The sequence below is a fragment of the Lutra lutra genome, chromosome 2 (genome assembly GCF_902655055.1).
Source record: "Lutra lutra chromosome 2, mLutLut1.2, whole genome shotgun sequence".
NCBI lineage: Eukaryota > Metazoa > Chordata > Mammalia > Carnivora > Mustelidae > Lutra > Lutra lutra.
In genome coordinates this window covers 88,119,744-88,134,932 of record NC_062279.1, presented here as the reverse complement: position 1 = coordinate 88,134,932, position 15,189 = coordinate 88,119,744, and the positions used below count along the sequence as shown (strand labels likewise).

At 36.7% G+C, this 15,189-nt stretch overlaps 1 protein-coding gene across 15 annotated transcripts in view; it reads left to right on the top strand.

Moving 5' to 3' along the window:
- Window positions 1–15,189, top strand: part of MAPK10 (mitogen-activated protein kinase 10) — a 598,365-nt gene that overhangs the window by 563,791 nt on the left and 19,385 nt on the right. For 2 of the 15 annotated variants that reach the window (XR_007125159.1, XR_007125160.1), the window contains exon 12: window positions 12,530–12,600. The exons of the other annotated variants lie outside the window; for them this stretch is intronic. The gene's annotated coding sequence lies outside the window, so the exon portion shown is untranslated. The remainder of the gene's footprint in view (window positions 1–12,529; window positions 12,601–15,189) is intronic. 15 annotated transcript variants of the gene reach the window in all.

Here is a 15,189-nt window from a genome sequence, read left to right as displayed (position 1 = left end):
AACTTAGTAGCTTTCTTATTCTAGGATTCATTTACCACTAGAGATTCCTTGGATAGGTTTTTCAGAGCTTGTGAAAAAAGTCTTGAAATTTTATGTCTGTAATTTTATGTGTATATCTTCCTAGAGATTGCCCAGGGTAGTTCATAAGCATTATGACATTTTTAGAGATATTACCTCTGAATTTAACTCTAATATTTTAAAAAGCATCTGTCTACCACAGAAAGGTCTGAATGAGGGGGATACAAAATATGGATAATTTACTGTTAGAGTTGTCTATTCATTACAGGCATAACTAAAAGAATTAAGGCACTGCTTAGAAAATCTCAGCTTATTTCCTTGAGATAATTCTTATTTGTGAGACAAGATCTTTCATCTGTAAATATCCAACTTTTTAAGGAAGGTATGTAGAGGGATGTGACAGATCAATATAAAGCACTATGATTTCAGTTTTCAATTATTGTGACTTTTAAATTTTACTGACAATATGAAGAAGTTTCCTATGGCCCTAGGTAAATTTAAAATGTCCTTTTTTTTTCAAGAAATAGAAATTAGCAGCCAGTGTCTATTTTCAAGTAGGTAACCCCTCTCTTGTGCTATGAAGCTTTCAAGAGTTCATTTGGCAAATTTGTTTACAGCTTTGCGGTGGCATTGTTCCAGATTTCATGAGAATGGCCAGTCCAACTCTCCTTTTATCCTGCTTCTACTTTGTTTCTCCTCATGAAGGATGCACTTCCTTTGCACTATCCGTTTTTCTCTGCTCTGTTTGTCTCCAGAGATTTTTGTTTGTTTCTTTTTTTCCAAGAAGATGTTTATGTTGTGCATTGCAACATAAAAGTAAAACAAGTGAACACGAAAGCCCATAAAATGGCATAACTTCTTCATTATGCAGGGGGATCATAGAGTTAAATCAGTCAACCATCTTGCATCAGAATTCATGCTTAGAGTTGTTTATACTATCAAGGTTAAGAGGTAAATTGAGAAGTTTCACATTCTGGGGAGGGGAGGAAATAATTAGAAAGTATGATCCTTAATGATGCTGAAAATATATGTGCAGTCATGTGAAAGCACTTATTAATCCTGTAGAATGTTTATCTTGACTTTTTTTAGCCCCAAATGAAAACTGCAGAGATGAAGTCAGCATGCCACTTAGAACTGTACTATAACTAAAAGTCTATGGACTGGAAGTTTGGGGAGCTGCAGATGCAGGAAAAGGGTGGGCAGGAAGCATTCTTGAGTGCTAAATCATGGTAACCTTCAGATTCAGGGAAAAGACTGGATCTGAACCTTTTCTTACCAAGTGTAGAACCATTGCTTGGGCCCTAGGGCATCCATTATATGTGAGGAGAGGGTAAAATGGATTCAGCCAACGATGAGACAGAATATTGAAAAGGTTACACTCCCTTTTTATAAGTCTATTAAAAGTTTATGGTCTTTCACAGAGTATGTGATATAATAAAATTATTACGTCCCTTTCTAAAGGCAAGATAGTCATAAGAATGATGAAAACCACTTCCATAACTTGGTGAAGGTTTAATAGGAGACTCACGGGGTCATTTGTGGAATATTGGCCTATGATATCTTGTGAAGGAATGAAATTTATTATTTTGAAAAATGTTTTTTAATTCATAACCAAAAGAAATTCCCTCCAGCTTCTAATTCCAGGGAGAATCTGATTCCCATCTCTGTGTGTTTTTTGAAAACTGAGCTCCTTTCATGTTCCTTTAAAAGTAGTGAGGGATAAAATGCTATATGCCTTTTATATAAGGTGGTTATATAAGGTACTTATATAAGTAAGGTGGCTTACTCCTGGTTTCAGCTCAGGTCACGATCTCGGTCCTGGGATTGAGCCCCACCTCAGACTCTGCGCTCAGCAGGGAGTTTGCTTGGGATTCTCTCTCTCTTCCTCTCCCTCTGTACCCCCCCCCCTGCATTCTCTCTCTCTCTTGTTCTCTCAAAAATACATAAATAAACTCTTAAAAAAAAAAGATGATGGTAAAATGAATGTTAAATGGCAGTGGGGATGAAGAAAAAACAACAAATTCAGAGATGTTTTTGGTGGAATAATTGTTGCAACTAACCTTTACCTATTAAATGTCCCAACCAACAATGTTTTAAGAGATAAGGTATTATACGTGAAAGTGGTCGGTAAACTTTGAAACCACTCAGTGTTACCAAAGAAGGACTTTTTAGCCTACAGTTGTGATTGAAATAGTTAAAATCTAACAGTTTAAGCCTATATGACATAAGGGAAATAAAAATGTCATTTATTTCTATCTCATTAATAAAAATCTCAGAATTATTTTCTTTTTAAATTTGTCCTTAGACAATTTCATTACTGGATGAAAAGGCATGTTCTGTTTGAAAAAATATCCACTATGTGAAATGTATTAATTAAATAGAAAGATAGGGAAAATGTAATGTACCTTACGTTAGTACATAGTCCTCTATGATGGCGTTTGTAAAGAAGAAACTTGAGCGATTCTCAACATTTTGTCTCCCACAACATACCTGAGAAACAGTCGTCAATTCTTTATGGTTATCAGTTCATCAGCACTCACTAAGATAATGAGTTTTGATGGGATGTGTGAGGTATATCAAATTCTTGTGGCCAAATAATTAACTGGAAATAATTCCTCACCCTCAGATCATTCTGTTTCCTACCCAGTCACCCACTACTTCAGAACACTGTGTCCTCATCACACATACCTTCGATATTACTGCTTTAGGAGCAGCTTGAGGATAGCTGCTTTTTTGTCTCATCCATGGGATCATCAAAGTCACTACATGAAGTTCTTAGCACACTGTATGTTTTGGGAATAATTTATTGAATTAATGAAGTGTTTTAAATCAATTTATATTGACTATTTTTTTAACCTTCCCACCCATGTTTCTAGTCTGCATTACCCCAGTGAAAAGAAGCACTACCACTACCTCTGGATACCATTATTCCTATTTTACAGAATTTTATTTTTTTTTTATTTTTAAAGATTTTATTTATTTATTTGTCAGAGAGAGTGAGCACAGGCAGACAGAGTGGTAGGCAGAGGCAGAGGGAGAAGCAGGCTCCCCGCCGAGCAGGGAGCCCAATGTGGGACTCGATCCCACGATGCTGGGATCATGACCTGAGCCAAGGGCAGCCGCTCAACCAACTGAGCCACCCAGGTGTCCCCTATTTTACAGAATTTTAGAGTGACTTTTACACAGTAACAAAGCTAAAAACCAAGGTTCCAAGCCAGTGCTCATTTCATTATGTAACAATATCTTTTAAAAAGCTCTATTTTTCATCATGTACAAGGTCTTTTAATAATGTGGGCATACTTGGGGCACCTGGGTGGCTCAGTGGGTTAGAGCCTCTGCCTTCGGCTCGGGTCATGGTCCCAGGGTCCTGGGATGGAGCCCCACGTGGGGCTCTCTGCTCAGCAGGGAGCCTGCTTCCTCCTCTCTCTCTCTGCCTGCCTCTCTGCCTACTTGTGATCTCTATCTGTCAAATAAATAAAATAAAATCTTAAAAAAAAATTAAATAAATAAATAAATAAATAAAAATAAATAAATAAAAATAAAAATAAAAAAATGTACATACTGATAACATATAGGATAGAAATGAATTTTAAATATTTGCCACTTTTTTGATAAACACTTTGTGTATAAAAGGGATACATGACTGTTTTCTTATATAACGTGCCAGACATACTGAACCCATATAGAGAGAAGAGGCAGTAATTATTAGGTTAGTACAACTCTTTATACTTCATTGAAAAGTTTTATTAATCCTGAATCTTTATGTCATGTCCAAGATTTTTCAGAGAAATCAATGCAAGGGAGGAAAAAAATTGTATAAAAATTATATATTTTTAAGTTAATAAAAATACTTTGCAATTGAAAAAATATTATAATTTAAGTTAAAATACAATAGTATTTCTATAATAACAGTAAAGCATAAGAAAACCCATTTTTCTTAATATAATTTCTAATTCTGTAATTATCTATATTCACTGTGGATTTGCATCTTAGGGCTGCTTGTTTATGCTAACTTGAGGAGTATGGTTTTCTCTGGTTAATATCCCTAGGGTGGATTGTTACCGAGTCATGTTACTAATATAGAAATGCTAAAGATGATCCCCCCTGTTCATTTGCTTCTGTTTTGTGACTATAGGGCAGAGGTACAAATGACTTGTGGTCTTAATTATAGGCTAACGTAGAAATATTTGTATACAGTGTATTGATTTTTCACCCAGAATGTTTCTCTAGTTTCCTAAAGCTCATTTTTGCCTTATAACATATCACTGAAGCTAATATGGCCTTTGCTTGGGGAAAGCCTTACAATAAAAACTTTTGTGTCTTAGGGCAGCTGGGTGAACTCATCTGTTAAACATCTGTCTTCAGCTCAGGTCATGATCCCCAGGTCCTAGGATCCAGGCTGGCATCAAGCTCCCTGCTCTTCGGGAAGCCTACTTTTCCCTCTCCCTCTGTCTGCCATTCCCTCTGCTTGTTCTCTCTCTCTCTCTCTGTCAAATAAATAAATGAAATATTTTTTTTAAAAAGTATGTATAAAAATAAACTTTTGCTTCTTGAAATCTTAAGTTAACATATTTTTCCTTATAACCTTCCATGTGCCATTATCATATCACACATTATGCTGAAATGATCCACATTTAGGTCTGTCTCTCCCAACTCCACTAATCTAAATTTCGTTGGGAGCAATAATTCAGTGCAGAAAATAGTGATGAGAGCAGTGGCTGGCACATATTGTATGACCAATACGTTTAATTTGAGTTTAATTCAACTATACTGTACTGACCACTTTTCTAGTGTTTATAAAACCCTCTCTCATACCCAAACTTATTTAAGTCTCAAGAAAACCCAAGAAAGTGATGATTATCCTCAATCAATCTTACTGAACTTACCTTCTAAATATTTCCTGACTTGGACCACTCCTCATCTGTTGGTCTACGCAAACATCATCTCTGCCCTGGACTATGTCATAGTCCTCAGCCTGTCTTCCAGTCCTCTTGTGTCCCTGGTAGTCTGTTCTCCAAATGGCTAGGGTTTTCCTTTCAAAATGTGAAACAGTTTACATAATTACCCTACTAATACTCCCCATTGGCTTCTCATCCTATTTATAACAAAATTCAAAGTAATTGCAATGGCTTACATGGCTGGAATTCAATGTTGTTCCAGATGTAGTTATCATCACCCACAGTAAGAAAGGTGTTTTGTATTGTGATTCCATGTCAAGATCTTAACCTGAGTGGAAACCAAGAGTCGGGCACTTAACCGATGAAGTCATCCAGGCACCCCTCCCCACAACTACTTTCTGGTTTCATTTTCTGTACTCCCGCCTTTCCACTCTGCTCCAGTGTCCTGCCTCCTTGCTGTTCATTAACCATGCCAAGCAAGCTCCCCCATCGGGGTCTTTGCATTGCAGTTTCTTCTGCCTGGACTATTTTTCCTCCAGATATCTATATGGCTTTCTCCATTACTTCATTCAAATCTTTGCTCAAATGTTATCTTATCAAATAAGCATCATCGAATGCCTATTATGTAGTTTGTACAGTGTTAGACTTTGAAAAACAAAGATAGAATTTTTGTCCTGAAGACTTTGCCCCCAGTCTAGTGATAAGTAAAACAAGTAGATGTTGAGTGATAAGTTGTCCAAACTTTAAGTTAATTGATGCACGTAGAAAAAAATTCAACTTAGCAGTGTGGGTTAGAGAAGGCTCCTGGAAGGACTAATATCTAAATAGAAGAATCATGAAGGGTAAAGCAAGAAATATCCAAGTAAAAAAAAGACAGGCAGACAAAAGGGCTATGCAAAAATCCCAGTGTTAGAAGAGGTTTGGGAGAACTGCAAACATTTGGGGGTGACTCCATGAAGAAAAGTGAGAAGTGATTTGGCCCGCTGGGCAGGAACAAGGCAAGGAAGGAGTGACTAAATGTTGTGAGCATGTACTCTCACCTGAGCATGAAGGAAAGGCATTTAAAACCAACAAGCAGACAAATAGCATTATGAGATTTGAGCCTGTCTGTCTGCAAAATGAGACTGGAGTAGAAAAAAGGAAGATGGCGGGGGGGGGGGGGGCGCGTAAATCTGTAGTAACATAGGTTAGAATTGATGGTAGCCTGAGGGTAGATGTAGGTAAAAGATTAAAGAGATATTTAGATGCTAAAACCAATATGAATTGTAAATGCTTAGATTTGGGGTTTAAGGTGGTAGAATTCAAGAATGAATTATAGCATGTAGTAGTTGGTTAATAAATACTTGAATGAATGAAAAAGGATTTATGACTTGGACACTGGGTGATTAGTAGTGCAATCACTCAGCCTTTTTGATTAAAGAACCATTGAAAAATTTAATTTCCAGGGAATTGTAAAGAGAATTTTCATTTTCAAGACATGATTAAATTTTTTGATGGCATAAAGCTAATAAATTTGCTACCTAACATCTGAGAAAGCTACAGAACAGAATGAAAAATAGAGAAATCTAAATTTAACTTTAAGAGTTAAAGAGTTTCTAATTATACTTAGTTCACATTATAATTAAAATTTACATTGTTAATTTTCAAAGGTTCCTCTAGTCACTTAGTGTGTGATGTCTCCAGACAACTTTAGTGCTTTTCATGTATAACAAATTATAATACAGTGCTTTGCACATAGAAGTCCTCAAAAGAAATTTGCCAAATTACCTAGAAGGATATTTGTTATATATTCGGAATTTTTTCCTCCTGAATAAAGCACTTTATGAAACTCTTCCCAGATAATTAAGAGTGATAGCAAATGAAATGACTTGCCCAAGGTCACTCATCTTACTAGTGTCAAAGTCAACGGTGCTCTGAATCCCTTACTCTTTTCATTGTTCCTATCAAGAAATCTGTGGCTTGGGCGCCTGGGTGGCTCAGTGGGTTAAGCCGCTGCCTTCGGCTCAGGTCATGATCTCAGGGTCCTGGGATCGAGGCTCGCATCGGGCTCTCTGCTCAGCGGGGAGCCTGCTTCCCTCTCTCTCTCTCTCTCTCTCTGCCTGCCTCTCTGTCTACTTGTGATCTCTCTCTGTCAAATAAATAAATAAAATCTTAAAAAAAAAAAAAAAAGAAAAATCTGTGGCTTATTCAAGAGGCTCAGAGATTCTTCTTGGTCACTTTGGCCAAAGGCTGAATTTGATTATGAGATACGAATCTCATGTTCACTTTAATTACAACACATAAATCTCTCTATCCCTCTTCTTTAAAACCAAAGCATATAATGTTTTCTGTCCACAAATCGTTTTATTCTACTAAGAAATAAATATCATTGAAGACAGAGAGAAAATCACAGTTTCTCTGTCGTATTTTCTCTTGCATCTATACAAATGAAACATACTTAAGCAAATGACAAAACTTGACTTGAATACTATATAAATAGTTAGAATAGAGGTCTGGTCTTGGTTGCACATGAGAATTACCTGGGGAGCTTTCAACTACACCGATGCCTAGATCTCATTCCAGACCAATTATATTAAAATCTCTGGGGGTGCAGTTCAGGCATCAGCATTTTAAAAGGTCAGAGATGGCTTCAGTGTACAACCATAGTTGAGAACTCCTGGGTGAGAGCACCACAAACAATCTGAGGGTTTCGGAGGGGAGGGGTGGGGGAGGGGGTAACAGGGTGATGGGTATTGAGGAGGAGAGGTACTGTGATGAGCACTGGGTGTTATATGTAACTAATGAATCATTGAATACTACATCAAAAACTAACGATGTTCTATACAGTGGCTAACTGAACATAATAAAAAATAAATTTAAAAAAAGCAAATAGCGCCTTTTACTTAATATTTGCTTCTTTTCCAACCACAAGGTGGCAGCATCACAATACAGTGCACATACGGACGTCGTGATGGAGTGGTTTTGGAAATTTGTGTCTGTAATATTAATTAATAGCATTTTGAGGGTTTTTCTAGCTGGAGGAAGCATTATTCACTCTTTTTCTTACTGTTCTTGGTGGCTTTGTTGACTAATAAAACTTTTAAATATATTTATTTCCACGGGTTGGATTAGCAGGAACTATATTATAAGCTCTAGTTGGTTGTGAAGAACATGGATTTTGTATTCAGATGGATGTGGGTTTAAACACTGCCTCTTTAATCTCTTCGTGCTTTAGTGGTATGCCTAGAAAAGGAGGGTTGTTATAAGGACTAAATGAGATAATATATGAAAATATGACTGGTACCAGAATGAAGATGTCGGGGAGGCTACAGTGATCATGCTATGATAGACCTGGGTACACAAAGTCCAGAAAAACTCAGGATACAGTGCTTTTTTGTGTATGGTTTTTCTTTTCTGCATGTGGATCTCTTCTCTCTCTGTTCATTTGTCAATTTCCACTAATAATTTTTATACAATTGTATAACTGTATAATTACCTGCCTTCATTTTAAAGAACAAAGGCAATTTTTTTTTTACTACACCTTTATAAGTGGAAGGTACCATTAGCAATGGAAGTAACTTCCTTTATTGCCAAGTTTCTGTAAGAAATTAGCCTTTGTTTACTCACAATTACTGTAGTTCTCTTCCCAAGCCTTGAAACTGTCTTCTCTAAGTCACCAGTGGCTCCCTATGTGCCAGCTCCAAAGAAAACTATCATACATCTTTGCTATTTGAATAAGTCGACAACATTATCCTTCCTGACCTGTTTACCCCTTGCCTTCTGTGGTGACACCACTCTTGTTCTCCGGTCTCCATTGCTATTTGAGTTGTCTTTTCTTCTCTTAGAATTGTGAATCCCAGGAGGTCTCCTGTAGGTCTCCTAGGTCTCCTACGGACCTAATTTCTTTTTACCCTGGGAATCTTATCTTTGACCACAGCCTTAATTTTAATTACCACAAATGACTCTCAAATCTAGGCATTGTCCCATAAAGTTATCCTGCATTCCAGATCTACAGCTCTAATACCACAGTCATTAAAAATGGCATCTCAAAATAACATGTCAAATTTTGAAATGGTTGTATCCCCTATTAACACAAAACTACCACCTTCTCTTCCCCCTCATCACACCTTTCAATCCATGGCACTACTTTCCACCCAGATGACTGAACCAGATCCATGGGAGTCATCTTATACTCATTATTCAGCTCCCTTATAACCGAAATGTCAGACCTTATCAGTTCTTTACCACCTCCCACAAAACACTTCTTTTTTTTTTTTTCTAAAGATTTTATTTATTTATTTGACAGAGAGAGATCACAAGCAGGCAGAGAGGCAGGCAGAGAGACAGGAGGAAGCAGGCTCCCTGCTGAGCAGAGAGCCCGATGCGGGACTCGATCCCAGGACTCCAAGATCATGACCTGAGCCGAAGGCAGCGGCTTAACCCACTGAGCCACCCAGGCGCCCCTCCCACAAAACACTTCTTAAAGGAGTGATTCCATCTCACAAGTCTTCTTTCGTACCTCACACTTACTCTGACATAGCACAGACTGACTTCTGTACCTGAGTAGTTCTTGTTAAGGTCACTCTGCTATGCCATTTATGCCTGCCTACCTGTCTTTCTTTCTGCTCTTATAGGATACCCCTGAGAGCCCTTCTTCTCGGGCTCTGCTTAGGGACCGAATGTAAGGCAACTTAGGAAAGGAAAATTAATCACATTAGTGTTCAGAGACAGATTTTATTAGCCTTTTATCCCCCCATTGTGGAGTACTCTCAAGTCATCAGACTTTTAAAGGGCATTGACTTCATTCTTAGTATTGGATTGTTTAATTTCTGTTCAAGAGCACATAGTTCCTAAAACTTGCCCGAGAAATTTTTAAAAAACCAATCAATAGTGCATTGCAAATTATCATTTGTCTCCTTTTAGAAGGTACTGAAAATTTTGGTACTTGGAAACCAAGTCATTTGTTACTGCATACTAAGGTTACATAGAGAATCAATGTAATTTTTAGTCAGCTATTTTGATAATTGTGCATATTGCTGTTATACTTCTATTAATTTGGAAGATTGTTGGTAAGATTATTGTTAAGCAAATATTGATCTTGGCTGTGGATAATGAACTGTTCTTGGTGCTACAGGGATATAAAGTTTTAGAAAAAATAGAATATACTAAACAGTGTCATTGGTCAAAAAGTTGTAAAAAGGTACATATTTGTGCAACATAAAAATTACTCCATCTAAATATTTATTTTCCATTCAGGAGGTTAAAATGTTAAGAATTTCTATTCATCAACAATTTAAAATACATTTGGAAAAGTTATTCTATATGTATAGATTCAAGGAAATAGAAATTTTTGCACATTTCTTCAAATGGATTTTCTGATTTAATTTTATACCAAAATCTACCCTTCTTGGTTGAAGCATTACAATGAATCGTGCATCTTTTCACATTCCTCAAGCTGCAAAAGTCAATATGAAAAGACAAAGCAAATTTCCATAGGAAATAATATCATGTTCTTGATCCAGCTGCCGAATTAATAGAGAATGAACACACTGAAAGAAAATGCTATTTAAAGCCTTCAAATGAGGCATTTTCAACAAGACAGCAGAACACAGAAAAAAGTGGAACAAAACCATATTGTATGCCTAATTAGGACAAAAGATGCAGAAAACAAACACTAACGTGATGATTGTCATATGGTTCAGATCATGACTGATACAGAAACAATGTTAAATCAGAGCTCAAAAATGGATAGAAAAAACAACATTGCATGACTTAGATTTCTTATATCTGGTTCTCATCTCTTTTGAGATTCACATGTATAGAGGTCTTGATGTTGTCCAAGATATTTTGAGTGAAACGATCAGGATGCAAGTGTTGACTGCTTGATGATATTTGCCAGGTCTAGCTACTTGTGTAGACTGACAGAAAATTGGAACAGAAATCAGAGTGGCAGGCTCAACTTTGTCACTAATGAAAATCTTTTTGTTAAGTGTTGAATTATTCAACTTAACATTTCTGCAACCCAGAAGAATTTCTCCATCCCATCATCTTTTCCCGTAAGAGATAACGCATTCTATTCCTAACTCTGCTACCAATTAACTCCATGACTATGGACAAATCACCTGGGCTGTTTTTATATTCTCATTTGCAATTTGCATAAGGGTGGCACTTGATAATCTCTAAACTCTCTTCCATCACTAACATTCTGTGATGCTATTGAAGACAGGGTTATTTTGAAGACTAGGGAAAGAATAAATTCACACATTTTACTTAATTATTACTTAAATATATGACATAAAATGAAGTCGCAGGAGAGCAAGTTGTACCTTGGGGGAATCAATTAGGAATTTGAATAATACTGATGAAAGAGATCTCTTCAGCAAGAAATCATGCCCGAAGGCAAGAGCTTGAAAGAATGCCAACAGAATCCATATTGCTCAATCCCAATTTTATTGTGTAGAATTGTACTCTTTTACATGCTTTCTGGAAAAAGCCCATACTTTATAGATAAGTTTTACATTTTAAAAATGAAGAAAAAGAAAGGAAAATGCTGACATGAAATCTTAGAGCAGGAAAGGGTGTACAGTTGCCATTGTTGAGAATCCAGTAATAGAAAATGTTACAATTTTGTTATTTATTTCATCCTCTAATTACTGTATACCTGTGATCATCGATATGCCATGTCATAACATTGCTATGAGGGGAGCTCACATAATTATTCTCCAAACACTTGTGACAGTGAAGGGCCTAGATCTATTAGTAACTATAAGGACAACAAGCACAAACTGAGACATGCTGTTACCCTATTGGCTTGTGTTTCTATTTCTTGTTTTAGGAACATGATTACTTTAAATATTGTTGCATACTATCATATGATCTCCCTGATATGAGGGAGAGGAGATGCAACATGGGGAGTTAAGGGGGTAGGAGAAGAATAAATGTAACAAGATGGGATTGGGAGGGAGACAAACCATAAGTGACTCTTAATCTCACAAAACAAACTGAGGGTTGATGGGGGGAGGGGGGTTGGGAGGGGGGGTGGAGTTATGGATATTGGGGAGGGTATGTGCTATGGTGAGTGCTGTGAAGTGTGTAAACCTGGCGATTCGCAGACCTGTACCCCTGGGGATAAAAATATATGTTTATAAAAAATAAAAAAATAAATAAATATTGTTGCATTATCCCTTATTTTAAGTTAATCTCTATTACCGTTTGTTCTGAATTGTTCTTTAAATTGGGTTTTAATTAAAAAATCCATTGTCAATTAGTTATGTGACTTCAAGATATTTTTAAAGGAATTCTTTTGAATCTTTGTTTTCTGATCTAACAATTATTTAAAAGGGCATATATAAAAAGCCTAGCACATAGCATCTTCTCAGAGAAAAAAAAGTGACTTCTTCCCCTAATTATATAGAGAACAGTGTTCTTGGTTTATTAAACTCTCAAAGATAGTTGGGAAAGCAGATTTGAGAGCATTATAACTGTCTTTGTGTGCATGTGAGTGTGTGTGTGTGTGTGTGTGTGTGTGTGTGTGTGTGTGACAATGTGTTCTGCAGTTCCTTTTTAAAAAATTTATATACAATATCCATATTGGTTTTGAGGACATTTCTTTTATATTGTTCCACTTTTTCTAGATGCTATCTGATACTGAAGTCTTCCATCAAAGATCTGTCTGGATCTTTCTGTGTGTGGTAACAGTTTTGAGGTTTGGAAACCTTTATGGGGTTTAAAATCATGCTTTGTATTATGCCCTTCTGGTGCTTTAAAAGCCAAGATCTTCATTTGTTTCATTCACAAGAAATAGAGAATCACTTCCTCTTTCTGAAACTCTCTGATCACTTGACTTCTATAGCATTGCAATGTTTTCATTATCCATGTATTTCTTTAAATGTTCCTTGTTTCCTTTCTTCTCCTTCTTCTGCTTCTCATCCTCCTTCTCCATCTTAGTCTACTTCCCTTCTTCTAGTCACCCTTTAAACCTTCGTGTCACAGGGGTCCATTTTGGACCTTTACTCTTCCTACCTGCATTCACTCTGTGGGTGATCTGAGGCACTGTCATGATTTCAACAAATACCTCTTGCTGAAAGTCTCAAATCTATATATCTCTAGCCAACAGCATTCCTATGATCTCAGATCATCTATTTAATTCTTAAATAAACATCTCTGCCCACATAGCACTTGGCTTACCTCTCTTACCAACCTCACTTTCCTTTTAACATTCTCTGTTTCTTTAGATGGCTCCATAAACACCATCATTGTCCAGTTACTTGACTTAGAAATATGGGAATCATTCTTCTTTATCTAATGATGTCCACATTAGATAAAAAATAAAATTCTACCAATTTGGTTTGTTATCATTTATTAATTATTCTTAAATCTGCACTTTCTATCCATCTTTACCTTCCCTGCCCTGGTCAAACCTTTTATCTTCTAGATCATGCATTAGCTCTCTAACCCTTCTCTCTGGTTTCTGTGGTGTCTTTCTTCAGTCCAGCCTTAGATTTGTTCATGCCATTCTCTTAAATTCTTCAGTGATTTCTCCTCCCCTTCAGGAATAAGTCTTTGCTCTGTATTGTGGTACCCAAGAGCGTCCTTGACATAGCCTTGACCTGACCCATCTTCTTCTCTAGGCACAGCTCTTATCCCTTGGCACTTCTGACCACATATGTTATATGTTGCTATCATGGAATTGCTTCCAGTACTCTCTGCATGTATGTACACCTGTAGAAAGGAACGTGCATCCACTACCACCACTGCTATGTTTTCTAGGTACTGTGCCCTTGGCCTGAAGTCATCTTTTTCTTCTTCTCCTTTCTTTTTGACAACATCTCACACATCCTTTGCTCACTGAACTAGTACAGATGTAATCTACTCCAAGAAGCAAAAGGTTTTCCTGGCATTTTGTTAGCATTTCTCCGCTCTATTCCCATATATATATGCATATATTTTTTATCATATTGTGTATTAATTTTCTGTTTTATATAAGTCTTACCCCACTAAATTGTGAGCTTCTTGAGGTCAGCAGCCATATTACTCAGTTTTGAATTTTCAATTTCTAATATAGTCTGGCACACATTAGGTGCCCAAGCCCTTAACTGAATGAATGAATGTAATAAATGAATATGTTCATCCTAATATTTACTAACTCATAATGATTATATATCTGTTCATGCGTTATCTCATTTAATTGAAATGATTTGTGCATGTGTATGTAATAACATCAATATAAAACACATCTATATTAAATTATTGTTTATTTAATCCATTGGAATTCATGGCTCCATATCTGCAAGAATTTCAAACAAGGAAGGAGAGCCCCAAATCTTCAAAAATAACTGAAGGAGAATCTTCAGTCTCTTGAGGAATATTCAAAAACATGCAAGTTGGGGTGCCTGGGTGGCTCAGTGGGTTAAGCCTCTGCCTTTGGCTTAGGTCATGATCTCAGGGTCCTGAGATCCAGCCCCACATCCGGTTCTCTGCTCAGCAGGGAGCCTGCTTCTCCCCTCTCTCTCTGCCTGCTTCTCTGCCTGCTTGTCATCTCTGTCTGTCAAATAAATAAATAAAATCTTTAAAAAAAAAACCCATGCAAGTCACAAGCTCTAATAACATTCCATATATTATCCTTAATTTCATTTTATCCTTAATTTTCTCACATCTGAAATTGTTCTAATCTACCAAATTCTCCTAAAATATTCTCTGGAGTGCTTCCTTTATCCCCACTCCTCATTTCTTTTTATTTAGATTGTTACTTGGGCAAAGAGAATCCTTCCTGTTTAATAAGGAGAGGGGGAGGGAACAACGGAGCAACAGAACACCAGCTTCTCTTTAGAAGGAAGTATTATGGGCAATTGCATCTAATGATCGCTGTCTAAGCACATATATATGTATGTTTGAATAGGACATTACTTTCTTTAAATTATTGGTTGATTCCTCTTTTATATTATTATGTGGAAGCATCTTTCTGTGAATGTACCCTTCCACTGCAGGTGATTACATCCCTTCCTTAAAATAAAACAAAACAGAACTCTGAACATGTAGCTCTTGCAGGCAACCTATAAAGCAAGTATGTCTTACAGCCCTATTGGTTTTTTGAAAGGAAAAATCTTGGGCTCAGTACTTTTTCTCTGTAGTTTGTTCGTGGCTAGATTCTATGTACTTCATGCTTATGCATTACCAACAGCTGTAAGATGAAGACCCAAGGAAAGCCTCTCTCAAAATAGTTTTGTTGCAAAGAGAAAATGGCATTTATGCACTTTGGCAGAAACTGTACTCTGAGCCATGTTCAATTTTGAAA